At 40.3% G+C, this 20253-nt stretch overlaps 1 long non-coding RNA gene across 1 annotated transcript in view; it reads left to right on the top strand.

Moving 5' to 3' along the window:
* The window catches only part of LOC129202996 (uncharacterized), a 42759-nt gene extending 24370 nt beyond the window's left edge, over nucleotides 1-18389 (top strand). Inside the window, exons 4-5 of the long non-coding RNA XR_008575885.1 lie at nucleotides 3899-4006; nucleotides 16703-18389. This is a non-coding gene — a long non-coding RNA (uncharacterized LOC129202996). The remainder of the gene's footprint in view (nucleotides 1-3898; nucleotides 4007-16702) is intronic.
* The last annotated feature ends 1864 nt before the right edge of the window (nucleotides 18390-20253 follow it).

Raw genomic sequence — 20253 nt, 5'->3', positions numbered from 1 at the left:
ATCCTCTCCCACTGCAGTTGTAAACCTTTGAGCTTGAAACTGATCTCAGTTTACATCAGCATAAATCCTCACTAACGCCATCAAACTATGTAATTCCCAGTAATTATTTTAAGGGAAACAAAACCAGATTCCAGCATAATGAATCCTAAAAGCCAGATGAGACTTAATATAGTCATATAATTTCATTTTATGAGCCAAAACCCAAGTAAGCAGCAGCACTGACCCTTAGTGTACACTTTCATCACAAGTAAATTACAGAATATTGCTATTAACTTTTTGTGTTGCAAAGAACTATTCAATATTTTTTTTTAATTTGGAATTGGCTGAGTGTAATTACTGTATAATCATCAGAAATAAGTGTCATCTTTGCCAAGTGTTGGTTATGTACTTACGGATTAATAACAAGGGTACCTGTGCTGTAGCACAAAGCAATACTCCTTAGCTCTATTCTTGAATCCACAACTCTAAGGGGCTGAGAAGCTCTCTGATTCATGACCAAAGGATATGGCTGTATAATTTAATCACTACAGTGCCCATGAAAAATACTTCCAAGGGAAATTTTATTTATTTTTTTCAATTGGGGAAGGAGTTTGGTTCCTCAGAATCACAGAACGGTAGGGTTTGGAAGGGACCTCTGGAGATCATCTAGTCCAACCCCCCTGCTAAAGCAGTTTCACCTAGAGCAGGTAAAGTACCAAAAGCAACTCTGATAAAAAGCAGAAACACATATTTGAAACAGGCTTCCCATTTTAACTGGTCTGTCCCAGGCTTGATACCACCTTAGTGAGCATTACCAGAACTTCCAAGGGACAAATGTGAAAAGTTGCGAGGTGTATGTCAGCTGTAGTAAGCAAAACGACAGCGGTACTGCTGAATTGGGCTGGTCCCAAATCTGAGGAAGCTGGAGAAAACCTGAATGAAAAAGCCAGCCTGCAGCAGCATCACCCTTTTTCCTGGAGAATGACCAGTACCTCAGAGAGGTTTGTTGTCTTCTTCCTCTTGCCTACTCAGCAAAAAAACTAGCTTGCCCAGCGGGGCTTCAGCATATGTCATTTATCCAGAAAAAGGAATCAAATCCTGGAGAAGAGCTACAAGGTTTTATCCAAACATGAAGCACAGATATCCCTCTTGGCAAAACAACTGCCTAGAATGTGTTTAAACATGAGGCTTTCCAAGATAAATGTGGCAGCAGGGGCAATCACTGTCTTCCTCAAGGCATCCTTGCATCAAGCAACCTGTCATGAGATAGATGGAATTAAACCCCTGTCCCTATTTCTGGTCTGGTTTGAATGCACACCGCTGTGGTTTCAGGCCCTGACTCCTCTCTTCCCTGAGGTGGAATTTCAGTTCCAGGGCAAGAACCATAAAAACCATACATGCAATCTACAAGGCTCTACAAGGCTCACCTACCTACGCCTCCTTCTTTCATGCAGGGATCCACAACCATTCTGTTGAAGACTCAATATATTTTAAATACAACAGAGAGTGCTCAGCACAACAGGAAAAAAAAATCCAACCATGCAACCGTGGATTCCTGCTTATATTATCTAAGGCTTCAGCAAGATCCTCTTATGTCAGCATGTCTGTAGTTTAGAGGACAGATTGCTCCATCCAAGTCTCTGCTTCTCCCTCAATCTTTTGACCTTCTCATGGCAGTCCCTCTCAAATGTGGTACACAAAAGCAGAAGCATCCAAAATAAAACAAAGCCCTAATTATTCCCCTAATTTTTACACACGGGGAGCAATTAGTTTACAGGCTGTTGTAATGAGCTCCTGTGTGGCTTGTATAATAAATGAGGTCCCTTCAATTAGATGGTCATTGCCAACAGTGGCTTAAATGCCAATTGTACATTATTTTTGTTCCAAACACATCACTAGTGTTACTTTATCCACAGAGCTTGTCTTGTACTTTCAAGATTCAGTGACTGGTACACTAAGAAGCAAAGACTAGATTTTTTTTCCTAAGTACTTAGGTGCCTGGCTCCAATTTAAATTGATGGAAACCTTTAGAAACCTGGCCCCAAGTGACCTGGGGCTTGTGTACTCTGTGTCTGCTCTACTGCATTTGACACATGCTTAGCCAGTTGGTACACTAACCGCTACAAGGAGCCACGAAAACAGCACAGTACTGAGTCATCACTCAAGGAAGAGCAGTTTGTCAAACCACGTCAAGGGTCTGATGAAGGATAAATGCCACAGTCATTAATATCATCTCTGAAAGCAGCTTCTCTTCTGGATTTCATATCCATATGGATCAGTGCTGTTGGAAGTGCAATGTACAGTAATAAATGTTTAGTGTTCAACATAACCCAAAGCATAAGAGTTGACACAGGAGATCTGCCAAGAGCATGCAGTTGTAAGTGACGTGATTCATGCACTGGTACTAGTGACCACGATCCATCTGGGCAGAGGGGAAGAGCACCGCCCCAGATCTCACAACGCTACCATCCCAATGTGGATTCCAGCACCTGTACCCTCCTAGAGTACACACCTGTACACCTCCTAGAGAGACACACTGGTTCTGCTCAGAAGTCTTTTATAAACCTGAGCAGTTAATGGATTGGCAATGCAGCAAAAAGATTTAGAAATTAGGTAGTAGTGAAGTTTTCTTAAAACCCTTGGATATGAATTAAAACAAAACCAGTAGGCCTCAGCCCAGTGTGAATAATTTAGCTAGGATGTTAGCGTCACTGTTTCAGTCACACTGGCATGTTTTCTATTTACATTCCCATGTCTGCAATTTAAGCATATTCCACATGGGAGAATTAATGTCCTGGTCTGTACAGGTCTTACAACAAAACTACTTTTCCTGATCTGATTTTACTAATTTATATCAATGGCGAAATTCCTCCTCACTTTGACATGAGCAAAACTAAACCTAAAGCTATGTGTTGCCTAACACCGAAAACCAAGAAGATATAATTTTACAAAGCCATGATCTACTGTTCATCTGCTGCACCTCATAAGTGTCTCCTTTCTGGAAATGATAAATAAATCTACTCAAACTAGAGATACAGCAAGGAATATATATACATATTAGGTTTAGACTAGACTTTGGACCCAAAACACAGTTAAGGAGCTCTTGAATCTGAGCTGGAATATAAACAGCTGAGCTCTGATCTGAGAGTCCAACTCTACCACTGTCAATGTTCTAGAATATTCAAGTACAATCAGTAACAAAAGGATGGAAACAGTAAACCCAGGACTATTCTACCAATTTGGGAAAATACCACAATGATGCCTGATAGAATGACTGCTCAAGAATGAGAATATACTTTTCTCCCCCGTTTTTTGATACAACCATCTAGACAGAGGCACTCACTAATTCCAGATATTATTTTAACCTATATTGAGCAAGAAAACTTAATTGTCCCATTTTACTGTCACGATAATCTGACATCTGCATTGCTACAAATGTGAATATAAATGGCAGAACAGCAGCTGAAGGTACAAGAAATATATAAAAAATGCATTTTCTGCAATGACGACTGGTATGATTCTTTTACTTTACAATACCAGCCAGTGGGCGGGAAGTAATTAAGAAGGGGGTTTCACCCTCTGCTGTGTGGTCTTTCAAAAAAAGATCTCTCAGCAAAGACCTCTGCATAAAGATTGCATATCCATGACACATACTACTAAAGTTGCTGGGGGGGAGGCAGACAGGAGAAAGCAATTCCCTAGGCACCCAAACCAGGGGAAAATCCTGTGAGAAGAAAGAGAAACTCTTCCTTACTTACTGTTGTAGCATTCCTTTATTGTTAGATTTTGATGAGAGAAAAGGCAAGGGGAAAAAAACCCAAACCAAACAACACTCGGTTAGTGTGGTTAGTGGCTTCAAAAAAAAGAAAAAGACTGGAATCTTGAATTTCAAAAGAATTTTGTTTTCATTTAATGCCAGGGGAGTAATACTTGAAGACCAAAGTGCAGCAAGCAGACCTTCAGAATCCTCAAGCATGAAAAGTGGTTCCTTCATGGCTCTTGGCGACAGATTCATGGAAACACACAGGTAAACATGGAGGCCTGCAGGCAATGGGTCAGCCTACTTTAAGCAAAATTAAAAGGTTAACCCCTATTTTCTTAAAATAAAACGCCACTGGCCTTTGTTCTTACAAATAATCCTGAAAATGAAAAAAATCCACTCAGATCAGTCATTAAGGTTATAAGTTTTCACAAAGCTTGCTGATGCCACACCCTCAACCTCAACTTCTAATCTGTGGTATTTACAGAAACTATACTACATTTCCCATCTCCTGACTTGCTGATTTCCTGGTTAACTATGTAGGCCAGTGGTGGGGGGACAAGGAGGGGAATCATGGAAAAAACAGAGGAAAACAGCTATAACTGCTTAGAAAAAAATGAACAAATCTTTTGTGTCCTCTGGATCTGTCAACCTGTTGAAATAAAAGCTTTTCAGAGAGATCATTCCCCAGCTGTCAAAGGTCTGACAGCATTCAGACCTCTGAATTTTTGCTCTGCCTTTTTACTCTGTTCCCAGCGGTCTCATCTGATTTCTTCACAACCAGTGGAAAATCCCACCTTAGTGACATATCTGTGACTTAGGAGGATAACTATCGTTTGTGAAACACATCTTTATAAAAATGCCAAAAAGCAGAGAGAGAGTCTTTCAAGGACAGCAGAGAGCACTGTTGACTCTTCCCTCACCTGCTCTCCAGACTAGTATCAGCAACGCCGGCATGAGCCTGGTGCGCTTGCATAAACCACTGTTCCATAGGCCATTCAACACACCAAAAAGTCATCTCCATTCAAAGGTGCTCCTAAACAAAAGCAAGCCAGAGATACTGCTGGAGGCCTTTACTCCTTCCAGAGCTTGGCAGATCTTTGAACAAGAAGGACATGGCCCCACCTCTGCATCCAGCGCTGCCCGGGAACTGGCGAGCGAGAGCCATGGCCAGGGACACTGCTCCAAGTGCTTTGGAACAGGAGCTGGTCTCTCCCACCAGGTAACAGGTGATATGCAGAACAGCAGCCAGCATGGATTAAAAGCTTCTGAGGATGTTGCCAGAAGAAATGTGCTGTTCATTTGATACCTACAAATATTCTTATAATGCATTTATGTTTTCACCACTATATGAAAGCTGGTTTTATCAACGAAAGCCTACAGAGGACATAGATTAAAATAATAATACTAAAAAACCCCCACTCTGCTGGCTTAACATCATTTTTCATAGAACCTGATTAATCAATCATGATGAAAGGCAGTGAAGTGCATTGCTGACAATGTTATGACAAAAAAAGACTGTGGGCTCAGCTCTCAGCTGGTGTAAGACGGTCACTCTCACTGCTTTTTTCCAATACTCTTTCTGTGATGCTTGTGCAGAGATGGTTAGACAACTGTAGGCTTTGTACTGTGGATGTATTTTTTATATTGCCTTCCCAGCTGAGGACACTTCTGACCAGTTTACTCTGCTGGAACACCTCTCTTTTGCTACTCAGGATAATTCATGAGGTAGAAACAACAGTTTTACTGTCTGACTCCAGCACTGAGTTCACCGCACGGGCAGGTAGGAAAAATACTATTAGTAGAGCGAGTTGAGCAAGAGCTAGGATCGTTGCCAGATAATAAACACGCATCCCCGCAAAGCAACAATAAATAGTATAAACAGGCTTCAGTTCTTTCCGTAAAGAAGACTATTAATTTCATCCAACTGTGCATAGCTGGAACTTAGCGACCCACAGGCTAAAACAGTGTATTCTGGAGGTTTTCTGTGAAAATTCTTTTCCACAATTCATCAGGTCACCACCACATCTCATAATTAAGACATAGTTTGATTGTCAAGGCAAATTATTGCACACTTGGCATTTTACATTTCGCCCGGGGCTCAAAACAAGATGCAAAGCCCCTACTTACAAAACCTTCTTGAGCATGCATTGAATTATATTTTTTGTGCAGTTCTTTAGAAACTTCTATCTAAAATGCCTCAATTAGCATCAGAAAAATCAAGATATTTGTTAACGTGAAATGAAAGAATTTCTACTTCAGACATGACTGTGCACAAGTGCAACTCTGTACCTCATTAAACTTAAGAACTCCCTTTTTGAAACTTAAATATTAGTCGTTCTAGCCAACATGGTAGATAGCATCTGAGCTGGCCAGATGCTTACAGGAAAGGCAGTAATGCTTCTTCCTTTAATACAAAACACACGTCAAAGCATGTCAGGAGACCATTCTTTCTTTCACCTCTACCCAAACCTTGATGGTACTGCAAAAAGTATATATTAGACACATTCTGTCAATCCCTATCATTCACTGCATCTTCCATGATCTCTCTTCGACCTTTCCCTTCCACTAACCCATAACTGCATGTCAGGATACAGTTGATCCACACACCATAGATGACTGCTCCAGAGCCCATTTCCAGCCCTCTTGCCTTCAGGAACTAACCAGTCAGCTCACCCAGCCATGCAGCTAGGCTCAACACTGGACCAGCCATGCGTGCCAGCAATCAAACTGCATATAGTAGGGTCTAAGGGTCCTGCAGCCAGAATTCAAGTATTTCCATCTTTGACTGTACCTTATAAATTTTTCAGCAGTTCCTTACACAACTCATTGTGCAGCAGTTGTCCTCTACTATGAGCTTTCTAACTGAGAAGTTACTTCACCGGCGCACTGAGCACAGGTCCCAGTCATTAGCAATACAGTCAGATTGGTGCACAGCTTTTTCTTTTAAAGCTGTTCTTAGATATTCCTAATCTACAGAACTCTCCTGGCACCTTGGGTAGGCCTTTAATAACCCTTCGCTAAACCAGAGGCACCCTACTTGCTAGTGCGGCATCTAATTGCTCACGTCACACTTCAAACTTATTACCTGAGTTGCATAGCACCACTAACTACTCCTTACCTTTCTTACGGTGTTCCTAGCATTGTATCAGCTTAAAGCCCTATCACAGAAATACTAAAGGAAATAATTTTTAAAAGCTGCATTGTGCTGCTCTGCTACAGTACCCTGGTGTTCAGGATATTGAAGAAACATCTAAATGTGGGTGAACAAATCCTTAAAACCAAATCGTAAAGCAAGTTAGAAAAGGAATAAACAGATGCACAGAAAAGAAAATGGGCAGCGAGACTAAATATCATTCTAACAGCCAGTCTGTCTTCTGTTTCACCTGTATGTGGATAAATGCAGAGAAAAAGCTACTCAAAATGTCAAAAATTTAAATATTGTTCAAGGGAAAATATTTAGAAAAATGTAGCAATCTTAAAAGCAAACATTCATCTGCACACTTACTCATGAACTCAAATACTATGAGTCAGGAAGAGACGTGATTAAGGTCTTTTCTGCATCCTTGACTCTGCTCTTGTCCCACTAATTTTCAGTTCATTTGTTTATCATAGCTAAATAGCTCATACCCTATAGCCACCTTAAATATGATAAAGCTATTTTGTAAGCATAAATTTCCCAATGAGCTATGCTCCAGAAAACTGTTTATGATTTTGGCTTTCAAGAATGTACGTCATTGATAAGCAAGAATGAGACTGTATACCCCATTTCTATTTGCTCCAGCACTTAATTCCTTTTTTAGGACCATGTGGAATTCATCAGCACTGTGAAGCCCTGGAGGTATGCAGAAACCATGTTATTAATGCTATTAGTGCTAATTAATTCTGCCAACAAGTCCTCTGCAACTAGTCAAGACATCGGTCTTTGCCAAAACCAACAGATTAACTAAATTTTAAGTTCTAGGACAAGGCATTCTATATTATAATAAGCCAAAAAAAAGGTTAGGAAAACATTGAAAAAACTTTTGAACTTTCATACAATGTAAATGCTTATCTAATTAGCTTCAAATTTGCTGTGAATTTGCAGATGGGTTTGTTTCAGTTCGTATGTGTCCACAGAGGGTTTAGCTGTATGATAAATAGTTGTGGCAAGTGAACAACAAAATTAGAATCATTATGATATACATCATACTTTAGTTTTGAATGTATTGCAACATATCACAGTAAAATAATAGCAGTTGTCTAAGACACAGATTCCTCATAAATCATTATATAGAAATCTGTATAATTTTACATACACAATGTACATACAGTGAACATATTAGATGAGAGCATACATAATGTAAAGGGTTCAGGTGCAAGCATGTTAGTTGATTTTTGTACAGCACTCACGTTCCTCTGAGACAAGAAACAACAGGAATGATTTATGTTTGCATTTCCACACCTTTGCAGCAGATTATACTTGCAGTCTAAGGAGGTGACTTTTAACTGTACCTCGCCACCTTTCCAAGCTATTCTCTCTAGTCCACCAGGCCCAAGGCTCTCTGTTATCAGGAATGGTTGACATGATTCTCATACCTTAAGGACCCTGGCAGGCAGCTTGAAATATGCAGTTAAGCAATTCTTCAAATATTCAATTAATTCAATTCTTCTAGAAGTAGGTAACTGCACCAGAGGAGACAAGCACATTATCTCAGAACTTCTCACAGCACCCCTCAAGATCACCTCTGCATACAAAGAGAAAAAGGAAAGCTGTGCTCCAGCCAGGCTCATACTTAGGTGTAATCCTCCAGCTCTTCGTTAGCATAAATTTATAGCAAACTAAATAAGTAACCAGACAACGGATCATCCCTCTTTTCCAACAACTCCAAGTTAGGTTTGAAGAAGTGATGGAGACAAGATGGTGAGGCAGTGAAATGTGGAATCTCCATCTTACAGACAAACACACCAAGATTCTCCTGTTCATTTCTGGTCACAACTAACCTAAGCTTAGTTTGCATGTACTTGGCATGACAGTGCCAAAGTAGCCTTTGGCCTGACTCTGCTTAAGATACAACTTGGCCATAAAAGCATGTAACTACCTTAAGGTACAACCTGGCGATCCTTGTTCATGTGTACCCCAGATCACACAGACTTTCCAAACAGTTCATCTCCATTACTTTACCAGCTTCATGTTTCTGCTCTGCTCAAGTAAAGGAATGCCAATATAAATGCATCTAAAGTGAGCTGTGCTAGCCTGAACATTCTGTTATGAAAAATTTTCAGTTTTATCATCAGGTTGTTAATGTGTGGCTCTTTCTGGAGACCACTTTAAGGTCCCCATAAATCTATGAGTTACACATAAAGCAATATACTAAGGGAACATTGGTCCCTCTAAATTCAAGGTGTCTTGCTATCTAGCTAAGAGTTGGCTAATCTAGGAAATACCTAGGAAAATTCAAGCTGGTCGTGGTCCAGCCACTACTTTTATTTCTAGCCCAGATTACTGCCTCCAAAAAAGAATTCATGTCTTGCTCGTAAGTGCTATAAAAATGAGCTATAGACAACACTATTTTCACCCATCTAAAAATGCAACCTGGACTAAAATACAGCTGTTCTTATTTCTAATCCACCCCACAATAGGCATTGGTACAGAGATACCCTCCTGCTCAGTAAAAACTGTTGAAGAAGTTTGTCTATACATGAGTGCATTGTAAACACACTGCTTTACCTGGGATGACTTTGTAATGACTTTTGTGCTGCACTCAAGATAGCAAGCTTGGCCTCTTACCAAGACAAAGGCCTGAGTTCTTTAAGCCACCATCTGATGCAGCTCTTCTGCCTATGCTCCCAAGCCTGGGCAGGTCCATGCAGTTTCAGGCATCTCTATTCTATATTTTGCTGCCTAGAACTGACGTGTACCCTCAGAAATCACTAATGCTACAGTGTGATTTGGAGAAAAAGGCAAGAAATGAAGAATCTTCTACATGTTCATGAAAGTTGTTATCTGTTTAATTGGGGTATTTTTTCCCCTCTGTTCGAGTGTTATGTTCATTTAAGAGCAGCAGACTGCCCTGAAAGGACAGTAGGATTACTCCTTCCCTTGCAAGTAACTGAGCATGCAAAGGGGAAAGAAGACTATAGACTGCAGGGTGGCTGGGGAGGAGAGAGCGAATAGCATCAAAATGGGAGCCTGCAGTTACAGAGGAGACTGAGAAACTGCTGGGAAGAACAGAGAAGACGACAGGTCTCAGAAGCTGATTGCAAGATCACCTTGGAGAGAAGGTTATTTAGAAATCATGTTTCTAATTTCTATGATATCTGTCTTAGTTACTCTGAGTTTGAGACATTCCTAGAAGTTTTACGTTCTTCCTATAAAAGGACATTCTAATGAATCACGTTTTTTGGGGGGGGTTGGGGTTTTGTTTGTTTGTTTGGTTTTTTGTTGTTACAGAATCATAGAGTCATAGAATGGTTAGGGTTGGAAGGGACCTCAAAGATCATCTAGTTCCAACCCCCCTGCCATAAGCAGGGACACCCTCCACTAGACCACATTGCCTAGTTGTTGTTGGTTTGGTTTTGGGTTTTTGTTTGGTTTTGGTGGGGGTTTTTGTGGGGTTTTTTGGGTTTTTTTTTGTCTTGGAGAGCTTACCTTAAAGAAAAGGTACAGGCAGATCCACCTCAAAGCTCTCACTGATGTGTATAAACTCTGGTTTCCCTCACAAAGGGAAACAGCAAAGTCAAGGACAGGAGGAATGAATTTACCCTGGCTACAATCTGATCAGGACTTTGGAAGTTTCTGCAATCTAGAAAGTGACATCAAAACAGACCCACAGAGAGTTTAGGTTCATGTCACGCTTGTAGTAGATCACCTTCATCCAGCTTATTCACTCAGTAGCTACTGCTTGCTAGGTATTCAGATGATCACCAACAATCAACAAAAAGATAACCAGTAAAAACTGCAGTCAATTTAAAAACACTGAATGACAGAAATTCTCAGAAATTCTGGGTGTTCCACCACCAGCCCCTACACTTTCAATCCATCCCTTGGCCCTCTATCACAAAACCACTTCTTTGAGGAAAACAGGGAATGATGTAATTAAGCAAGCAACTAGCCCAACCAGTTCATGGTCTGGTCTGTGACATTGGTCTCTGCTGGTGCTTCAGAGGACTGGGTCTTTGGACTAGATCAAATTCCTGTGCCTCTGGCTAACTCTGTAACCTATGCTACACAAAGAAGTGGAAAATCCATTCTTTTCAGTTTATGCCCTGAAAAGAAAAACTTGCCACGACCCTTCTAAATCTTTGGTCTACCCAATAAAGCCTCAAGTGCTACTACTATTTATATAAATGCCTAATCCTTTTTTTGAGTCTTGCTAACTATTCACCTCAGTAAAATCCTGTGACAGAAAATCCCATGAGTTGATTACATGCTACATTAAAGAGTATTTATTTTTAATGCATTTAAAAATTGGTGGGTTTTTACATCATTTGCCAGCTTTGTAGTCTTGCTTCATTCTGTACCTTCCCAGACACGTTCCTCTTTCCAAGTATACAGTACAGAGAGCAGGGGATGTTCATGCTTCTCATCTTCCCACATTACATTATTTCCATTACAGTAGGTTTAGTACAGGAAAACAACCAAGAGTTGTTCCCACTCCAGATAGCAATGGGATGGGACTCTAAAAGAGTGAGTTATGTGAGCACTAAGGTACACTTCAAAATAATCTAAACCCAGACAAAGCGAATGGCAGAGTGCTTGTGTATTTGTGCCTAGTGGAAGCTGAAAGTACTCACTCAGGGTATTTATTAAGAAAGTACCTCTCCTCAGGACATACTTTAAAGAAAGTGTTATAACCCACAATTCTATTGGTCTGTTTCCCATCTGTATGTTCAAGCAGTATTTGTTGAAAAGTGTGAAACAAGATACTAGTGGAAAATGCTGTGTAAGTTCCAAATATTAATTCCTCATATGGCAATCATGTACTTGCTGCTATCATACAATGCTTTTAACCAGCATTCATTTCAACAAAGAACCATTACATGATATGTTGCCCTTGTGCTTTATATAGAATTTATTTTTCAAGTGTATAAACTTATCATTTCTTATGCTTATTCTTTTCATCTTGTTGGCAAAAAGCCAGACCAGTGATTTTATTTTTGTGGCACCTGGCAGAATTCCTCAGCTACATTTCCATAACAAGAACGTGAAACAACAGCCACATCATTAAAATATGGCTCATAACTGAGCAAAAAGCTAAATTATCAAAATCAGAGATTTCTACCCCTGAGAAGCAATTCCTCTAGAAATCTAAGAATTTTCAGAAAAGCCATATCAGGCAATAAACTACATAGGCTTTTATACCCTTTTCACATCAAGGGGTACTGCTAAGAGAGAGAGGAAATGTTCCTTACCGTCCTCTCTGCTGAATTGCCAATCAATACTTAGTGATCATGGATCATTGATGAAAATGCAGGATTGCTATAGGGAACACATGCTGTAGACTAGAGCAGATAGTACTTTGGGATATGGGAAAGCTATTTAGAAGACTGGCCTCAAAATCCGAGGCTGAAGCCTCATAACCCGATCCAAAAAGTTGGATTTTGCATTCTAATCTCCAGAGTTGAACAATTAATTGGCAATGATGCCAATTAATCCAGCTTTAAACAAGAGAAAGGAATTACACCACAGAGGATTATTTCTATGACCCACTAAGTATGCACATGTATATGGCTACTTAGACAACACATACAGCAATCACCTAGGTAGACAACCCACAGACTTCATAGCAGTTGTGAAAGCAGGCACTACATTGGCCTTTCCTCTCCTCTGAGATGACTATTTAGGGGACAACTTACTCCATTGCACTACTGATTTGAAGTACACAAAGACAGGTATGTGTGTCACTGCTAATGAAAATTCAGTATGTCTTTCTTTTTTTAATCAGTTTTTAGATAGAAAATCACCTCTGAACCAGATGGAGAGAATCTATCTTTTGCAAGATTTGTTTGACTCCTGCAGAATCAGGAGATGTTTCTGCCTTCAAAGTATTTTTCTCCTGAAGAGAGATGATGATTAAATTCTTGTTCTTGCACAAAGAACAAGGACAGGGGTTAAAAACCAGAGCACTTGCAATGCACTCACAGATGAAATATACATAAAAGGGAGAAATGTCAGGTGAAGACTGAAAAAGGAGGCAGGAAGCTCTGCAGAGAAAAAGAACAGAGCTTTGGTATCCGAAAGATGGATTCATGATCTAACTCGTAATCCAAAAGGGCACAAGTCTTCGTCAATCTGCTCGACCAATTTAGCAACATTCTGTCAAGTATTCTAAGAAACTTAAGTATGTACACTTCAGTGCAAAATCACATTCTCTATCTGTAATCTTTATTATGGATTGTAAACCTCAGGTTGCCCATATGACACTCCCCCCACCCCCAAATCCTTTCTTTAATGATTATTTGTTATTAACCTTCAAGGACTTACAGCTTTAACTATACTTACTACATACAGATTTTTTTTCATACAGTACCCTAGTAAATAAGTTTTTAAACTCTGTTCTGGAGGGTTTAATTCAGTACTGCTGTAGAGCCAAAATGAGAAGTTGTAGTTGGTTGTGAACAGGGACTCAGTGGGAGTCCAGGAGAACTGATGTGGTTGCTCAGGCATATCTGATGGCCCAGGATAAAGTAAAAGGAAAAAGAAAAAAATAAAAATGGGAAAAGAAAAAAGTATAGAGCATTTCTGGAGGAATAAAAACCCTTTCCTTAAGGAAAAAACCTGTTTGAAAGCAGTAAACGGGATTCAACTAACCTGGCATTTCTGGTATATCCTCAGTTGAGGTGATAAAAGACCTTTTCCCTTTATTCTTTATTGTGTCTATTGTCAGCAGAATAGCATTTAAAAGTACCTTCAATATTTGTCCTCTCCTCCTTTCGGTGCTTTGGGATGGCTCAAGTTCTCAATTGCTTCTGTTGAGAAGTCATTAAGACAAGAGGTTAACGGTCAAGCCCATTACATGAGAGCTGAGTTTGTTTCCATGGCATTTGGCATTTGTTTACGAATGATTCAGGTTTGAAATGACCAAAGCAATGGTTTGAGGGAAATCAGCATCAAAAGAGCCAAGCAGGAAGGACATCAGCCTTTAGCTTGTCAAGACTTTGCAAGAAAAGGGAGGCTGGAAAAATCACAGGGAAGAGGGAAGCACAGCAGGAAGAATAACTCTTACAGCTACTTTGCCAGGATCAGTCATTCAAAGGATGAATTTGAAAATGAGTTTACCAAATCACTTTTTTTTTTCTTTTTTAACTATTCACCTTATTAATCACCTGAGCCTATAAATCATGTAAGCTTTCCTTCAATACTCTTGTATTTTATCTTGTAGGGCCTTGCCTATACAATAGATACAAAATAAACAGTCTTTTTCAACATAGGACCATTAAATACCCACTGCACTTACAGTTCAAATGGAACAAATCCAAGTTCATCTTAAACATGTAATCCTCCCATCCAATTATTCTGAAAAGCTCAAAAGTATTTTTCACAGAAGAATGGTTACCAGAGCACAAGGCTTTTGCAGTGGTGTGGTAGAGAGGCACCTAGCATTTGCTAGCAGATCACAAGGGTAACGGTGTGCTTGTATCCACGTGCAACACATGCCATCACCAGGTGCCAGGCAGTGGAATGGCAGGATCCTACACCCCAGCCACGAAAGGCCAAAGCACAACCTCCAAAGCCCAGTCCAGATCTGCTCTCTCTCAGTCCCTTTGTCAATTTTTAGCTCAATACTGCCCTGCTTTCATCTTGAATACTGAGATAAACACAGACAAAAAAGTCATCCGAGGCATTTTCTGAGCTGTTGCATCACTATTTTGAGACATTTTCTTCAACATACACAGAACTTAAAGTCCTCCTTCTCTTTTTAAGACCACAGTGAAATATCAATCCAGACATGCCAACACATGCAGCCCAAATGCAGTAGGCAGCATCGGCAGGTATGTACATTTAGATCCTTAAACTATTCCCTGTGATTAAATCCTCCATTTTCCAAATGGCCGGATACCTCAGCCTCTCTTCTCTGCAGCGGTACATCATAATACAGCCAAATGGATGATTATACATCACTGGAAAAGTGAAGGGAGCACGGCTTCCCCACCCGAGGCATTACAAACCTCAAACAGATGTCTACTAGTCCTTTTTTACCTCCTATTTCTAGTGAGAGAAGCTGTTGTGAACATAAAATGTGGAGGCCTTGGGAGGCTGTGGCAATACTATCCGGTCTGTTGTGCACTTGAAGAACAGGAAATGAGATCACAGCCCAACCTCACCCAGCCTGCGATGGAAGATACTGGTTTTATTAATACTTTGGGGCTACTCTCTCTCCCTCTCTTTCTCTTTCCAGCAACTGTTGATAGTCATCTGCACAAATCTCTTTGTTACCGGTAATGGCGGATAGTAAAAACAAAGATAGAGAATCACACAGCATAGACCCCTATCTTTATGAGTCACTAGTGATCCATAGCCTAGGCCGGGTGCAGCAGAAGTGGCCGCAGGGAGATACTTTGATTGTCTAAAATGTAACAAAAATGACAGCTAAAAGTTTTCTCCATCTGTCTAGTTCTAAACAGAATCGTGTGTGCATACAAATTTGGAACTAAAACGGCAACAGCCATGAGATGAATGCATTTACTTTAGCTTATTTCACTCTTCTCAGCCCCATCCTGCTAATCCAGTGCCTGGGAGAAAGTTACTCTGTGGTCACACAGGGCTCTGGGCAATCCAACGCCTGCCATCCTTTTTGGCCACCGCATTGTCTTTCCCCACTGGAAGAGAAGCCTTTTACCTGGAATCGCAGACGCTAATTCCCTGCCATCACACACAGGTCAGATGATACACAGAATAATTACGGACCAGCATCCACTTCCCATGCCCCACATCTCATAAGATATCCGAGTATCCTTGCTATTAACTTGGCCTAATGTCTAGCATCTTCAAATTTCTTTTCTGTTGAAATCATTTCATGTTTGAGAAGCTTAAAATCAGCTTGTTTAACAACCTCCTTCCCATTAAGGCTATGCAGCTATGCTTATGGTATTAAGCAGAGCATAGATTTACAGGGAGGGATTGATAAATGACTCTTTAAAAAGCCTCTGAACCATATCTTAAATAACTTCTTTCTAAAATACATGACACGTACAGAATGCAGTGATTATGGCATAAGGGATTTTTTGGACCTTATTTAAGATGACCAGGATAATTCTTCCAAGGATTTTTCACTTTTTGGTAAAGTACCCATTTCAAATGACTCTCAAGAGGGCCACCTGAAATCTTCCTATCTGAACAATTTCATGTAAAAAAATGCTGTTCTGATAGGAATTAGAACATTTAGCAGAGAATATTAATTCATTTTTGGTTTTGGAAGGAAATTATCAAACATTTTATTATGAGGTAAAAATATTTTGTAGTATAAAATATCGGAAGAGTAAAATCAAAATTAAACGTAAAATACAGATGATAAAATGAAAATGAAATTAATAAGAAAATCCTTTTTCAGAATATTTTAAGTAATTTCATATTTTTAATGAAAATATTCTGAGAATTGGGATTTTTGTCCTCTATGCAAACTCTGTTAGTTCAAAATTTCTCTTCTGACAACACCATGAATCTTCTCATATTCTACGTACAATGTAGCAATACATTTGCAATCTCAGTATATGGGCACACTTTTAACAGCCTTTGCATTCACACCTGTTCTGGGCTCATCTTCTCTGCAGTTACACAACCCAGATCTAGTATACCTGGGAGAAAGAAGACTTAATGCTGCTCTGTGGGTTTTGTGGGCCTGGGCAAAATCCCCTTGGATAAGTTTCCTGTGAGTTTAGGTCCACAGCACATGGCAAAGGAGAACAGCAGTTTCCTCAGTGGAGGCAATTTACTATTAATTTTTAAGGTTGTCACCCATTAAGGGAAATTCTGTTTCACAGGTGCTGCAGAACCTATGCTCTCCCAGGTGAGCCATCACCGTAGAGGAAAGACACTGCTCCCCGCGCCTCATCGTGTTGCGTTTCCAAAGAAGCCTCCCTATGGCACAGGGCTGGTGCCGACAGAAAAAGGACCAGAGCTTCACCTCGTACACTTACACCCGTGCTCACATCCTCACAGAGCAAGAGACCATCGCCCAAGCAAAAAGGCTTTCTGCACGAGAACTTCCGAGCACAGTCTCCCAGCAAGGTGGTGCTACGTGGCATAAGCTACAGTTTAATCTACCCAATGCAGGCCAGAACTTGAAAGAGAACTTTTAGGGCACTGAACTGTATTGTTTAGACCTGGTTTTGAGTGGCACATTTCAATGAATGTCTCTTGCTACTAGGAGACAAGTGCAGGGAATACAACTATGACAATAGCTTTGCGAATTATTAAAGACCTTTCTTTATCCCAGCTGAAGAAACAAATGATTCCCAGACCAAAGAGCACGCAGTTCCTCTCCTAGCAGCAGTGGGCTTCTCTCACAGGGAGAACATTTTTATTAGTTTTTCAAAGGGCCTGGTATAATACTGCAGTGCTTACCTCTAATGTGCTGTAAAAAGACTTGAACTGCTGCTAGCAGGAGGGCTGTGAAGGGACTTCTGAGGCACTGACAGGCCTTCAATTGACTTTACTAGCAGCTTTTACACATCTTTTTGGAGCTCCATTAAAACAGTTTATTTAGTGTTATTCCAATTGCTTTCATTAAAGACTTGTTTTGTGCTGTTCCAGTTGGAGTGCTCTCTCGTTCTGGTACTTCTCTATGGTTTCTGACTGGGATGCAAAAGCTACCGCAGTTACCCTATGGACTGTGGACTGCTCAGTTTTTGCATAAGTCCCTTATCTTCACATACTTTGAAGTACTTGTTCTTTGCATGCAAATCATTCCTACCCAAAAATTAAATCTGAATTGCTGCAGCAATGCTGGAAAGGCAGTTATGAATAAAGGATGCATTTTATGAGACTTCAGTATGCACAGGCTATGGATCTGCTTTACTCAAAGAGAGAGTCAACTCTGGTAAAAACAAGCCAAAACTGTGGGACAGTTAGGACAGAGTCAAGTTTAACATGGGGCCTTCTGCTCTCGAAGGAGGTTGTTCAGTGAAAAAGGGGTAGCAATGGGCTGCCCTGAGCCCTCCCTAATTTCATTATCACCTGGCACGTTACCCTGCAAGTGCCGGGGCTGACATTCAGCCACCTGTCTAGCATGGGCAGAGCTGCTTCTCCTGGAAAAGCCAGCTCTGAAATTACTCCCTATCTGGGTTGCTTCCACTTGGGATCTGCAAACTTAACATTTGTTCTAGTAATTTCTCCCCATCTTTCCCAGCCCCCCCTTTCTTCCTTTTTAAATGAAAGCAAGCATTTACTTGAAGAAAGGAAAGGCCTTTAAACATCTGAAATAGCTCTGTGCTAGATTTCCACTAGAAAGCTACAGAACTTCCTTGGAAGTTTCCTACAGCACAGCTCCCATGTTCATAACTCATAAAAGTTTCACATGTTTAGGCTTTCATGTTCTCTGAGCACAAGCTGGGTTTTTTTCCTTCTTTTTAATTAAATCACTCAAGGCTCATGAACCTAAAGAATCAGGACAACTTTTCTTTCTCCAAAATTGTGTGTGTGTATCTTTATATAGAACAAGGAACTTGTCAGAAGTAGTTTTTGAACTAACCTTTTTTTACAAAATAGCATAAACATCATTAGTAAACATTGCTGAATTGCTGCCCTGGGTTTGATTCCTTTTATAACCTTTCTGAAGACTCGCTTTCCTTAGAAAGATCCTCACAGTGAATTCTGAACTTGTTTCCAATGACAGCTGGCACCTCCCTGCCAAAAGCACTGACATGCTACTTCAGGCTGTTCTTTGCCATTTGCTCTCCCATAAGTACATTTGTTGGGGGGAGTACTGCAGCTTGACTGAGTATGTGAGCAGCCAAAATATTTGAGAAGCTAAGCAATAACTCTGTTGTCATTTAAACAATTCCAAAATCTGGGTTTGTACTCTGCAGTTCATCTGCGAGACATGCAAGTGATGCAACTAGAACGGAATATTAAACCTCTCTTCCTCCCTCTCAGCTCCCTTGTGAAACATTTAAGGGAAACTCAGATGATTTTCCAACTTAAGAGAAAATGAAGCATTACTTACACGACAGGGGCCCAATCTATTACCCTCAGGACATGGGGATAACGCCCGCTGACATCACTAGAGATTACTCATCTGCGGGGCAGGAGAACAGGAGACAAAGATATTCTGTACAGACTGCATGTCTAGATCCTAGAGCTTCTCCTAATTTGTCTTGAAATTTCCAGCCATCAAATTGCTTTGCCAAACCACCCAGTTTCTTGGCCTCTCAGCTCACCTGCTCAGCTTTCTACCCTCACAGTCTTGCTTTTTTACCATTTCATTAGCTAAAGTTTTTAATGTGGGTTTTGCAAACTTTAAAACTACTCAAAAAATCAGCAAAGAAAAAGACAAACATACAAATTATCATGTTCTAGATTGTTCAAAAAATAATAACCATGAAGACCTGCTCACAAAACAAATATATTTTTTTAAAAAAGAGATGGTGAAACGTGGACTTTTGCTTTTTAAGCAGTTAAACAGCCATCCCTGAAAATAGTTTGCTGCTTGGTATCAGAAAGATTACTTTTCTGCATATTTAACAATACAAGTAACTTTTTAAAATGGGAGAACTGAACTGGAAAAGTGCCAGGGGTTATAAATGCTGGGTAGAAAGCTAGGGAAGCAGGTAATGTTTGGCTGGAGATCCACTTTCAAGGAAGGAGCATAAGGTGAACAAGGCATCTATGAAGGCAAATGAAAAATATGCTTCCTTCCAAGTATTTTCACCTGTGAAAGAGGATATGAAAGGCTAATGTTTTCTTCCTTCTAAAAACATGACTTAATTGTTGGTTACATATTTTATTCTTTCCTGAAGAAGACTCCTAAAAGTTGAGTTTACACCCAGAAAATATCAGAATAGGCAAACCAGAAACATAACATTTAAACAATATATTGATAGTTAAATTTATTTGGGAGTGTACCATGTACACAGCTGCTAGCTGTCAATCACCTATTTGTTTTCCTCCTTACTTCTCTGGCTTTCACTCATGTTCTTCTCTTAGTTCTCTTCCTCCCACAAGCATCTCTGCCACCTTCCCCTTCCCACAGATGCTTCCACCACTTCCCCCCAACTCTATTAATTAATTTGTCCTCTCTGCTGCTCCCTTCCACCAACCTTAAGTCTTTCACGTCATCTCCCTCTGATTTCTGACATGAAAAGCAAGGCTGGGACTGTCTCCTCATGCTCTTCATCAGTCATGGAAGTCATGCTCTACAAGCAGCAGCAGCTCTAAAAAGGGCAACACATTTTCACTGCTTCTCCCAGTGAAAAATGCCTCACCGAGTGATGTAACAGGGAGGACTCTTTGGGAGGGCTGATGGCAGTTCCTCCTGCAAGGCTTCACAGCTCTCACTCATGCCTGCAGATAAGGCAGATGGATTAGCTCTTCT

This window comes from Grus americana, chromosome 2, assembly GCF_028858705.1.
Source record: "Grus americana isolate bGruAme1 chromosome 2, bGruAme1.mat, whole genome shotgun sequence".
Taxonomy (NCBI): Eukaryota; Metazoa; Chordata; class Aves; order Gruiformes; family Gruidae; genus Grus; species Grus americana.
Note: the sequence above shows the minus strand (reverse complement) of the source record. Positions and strands in the feature narration are given on the sequence as shown.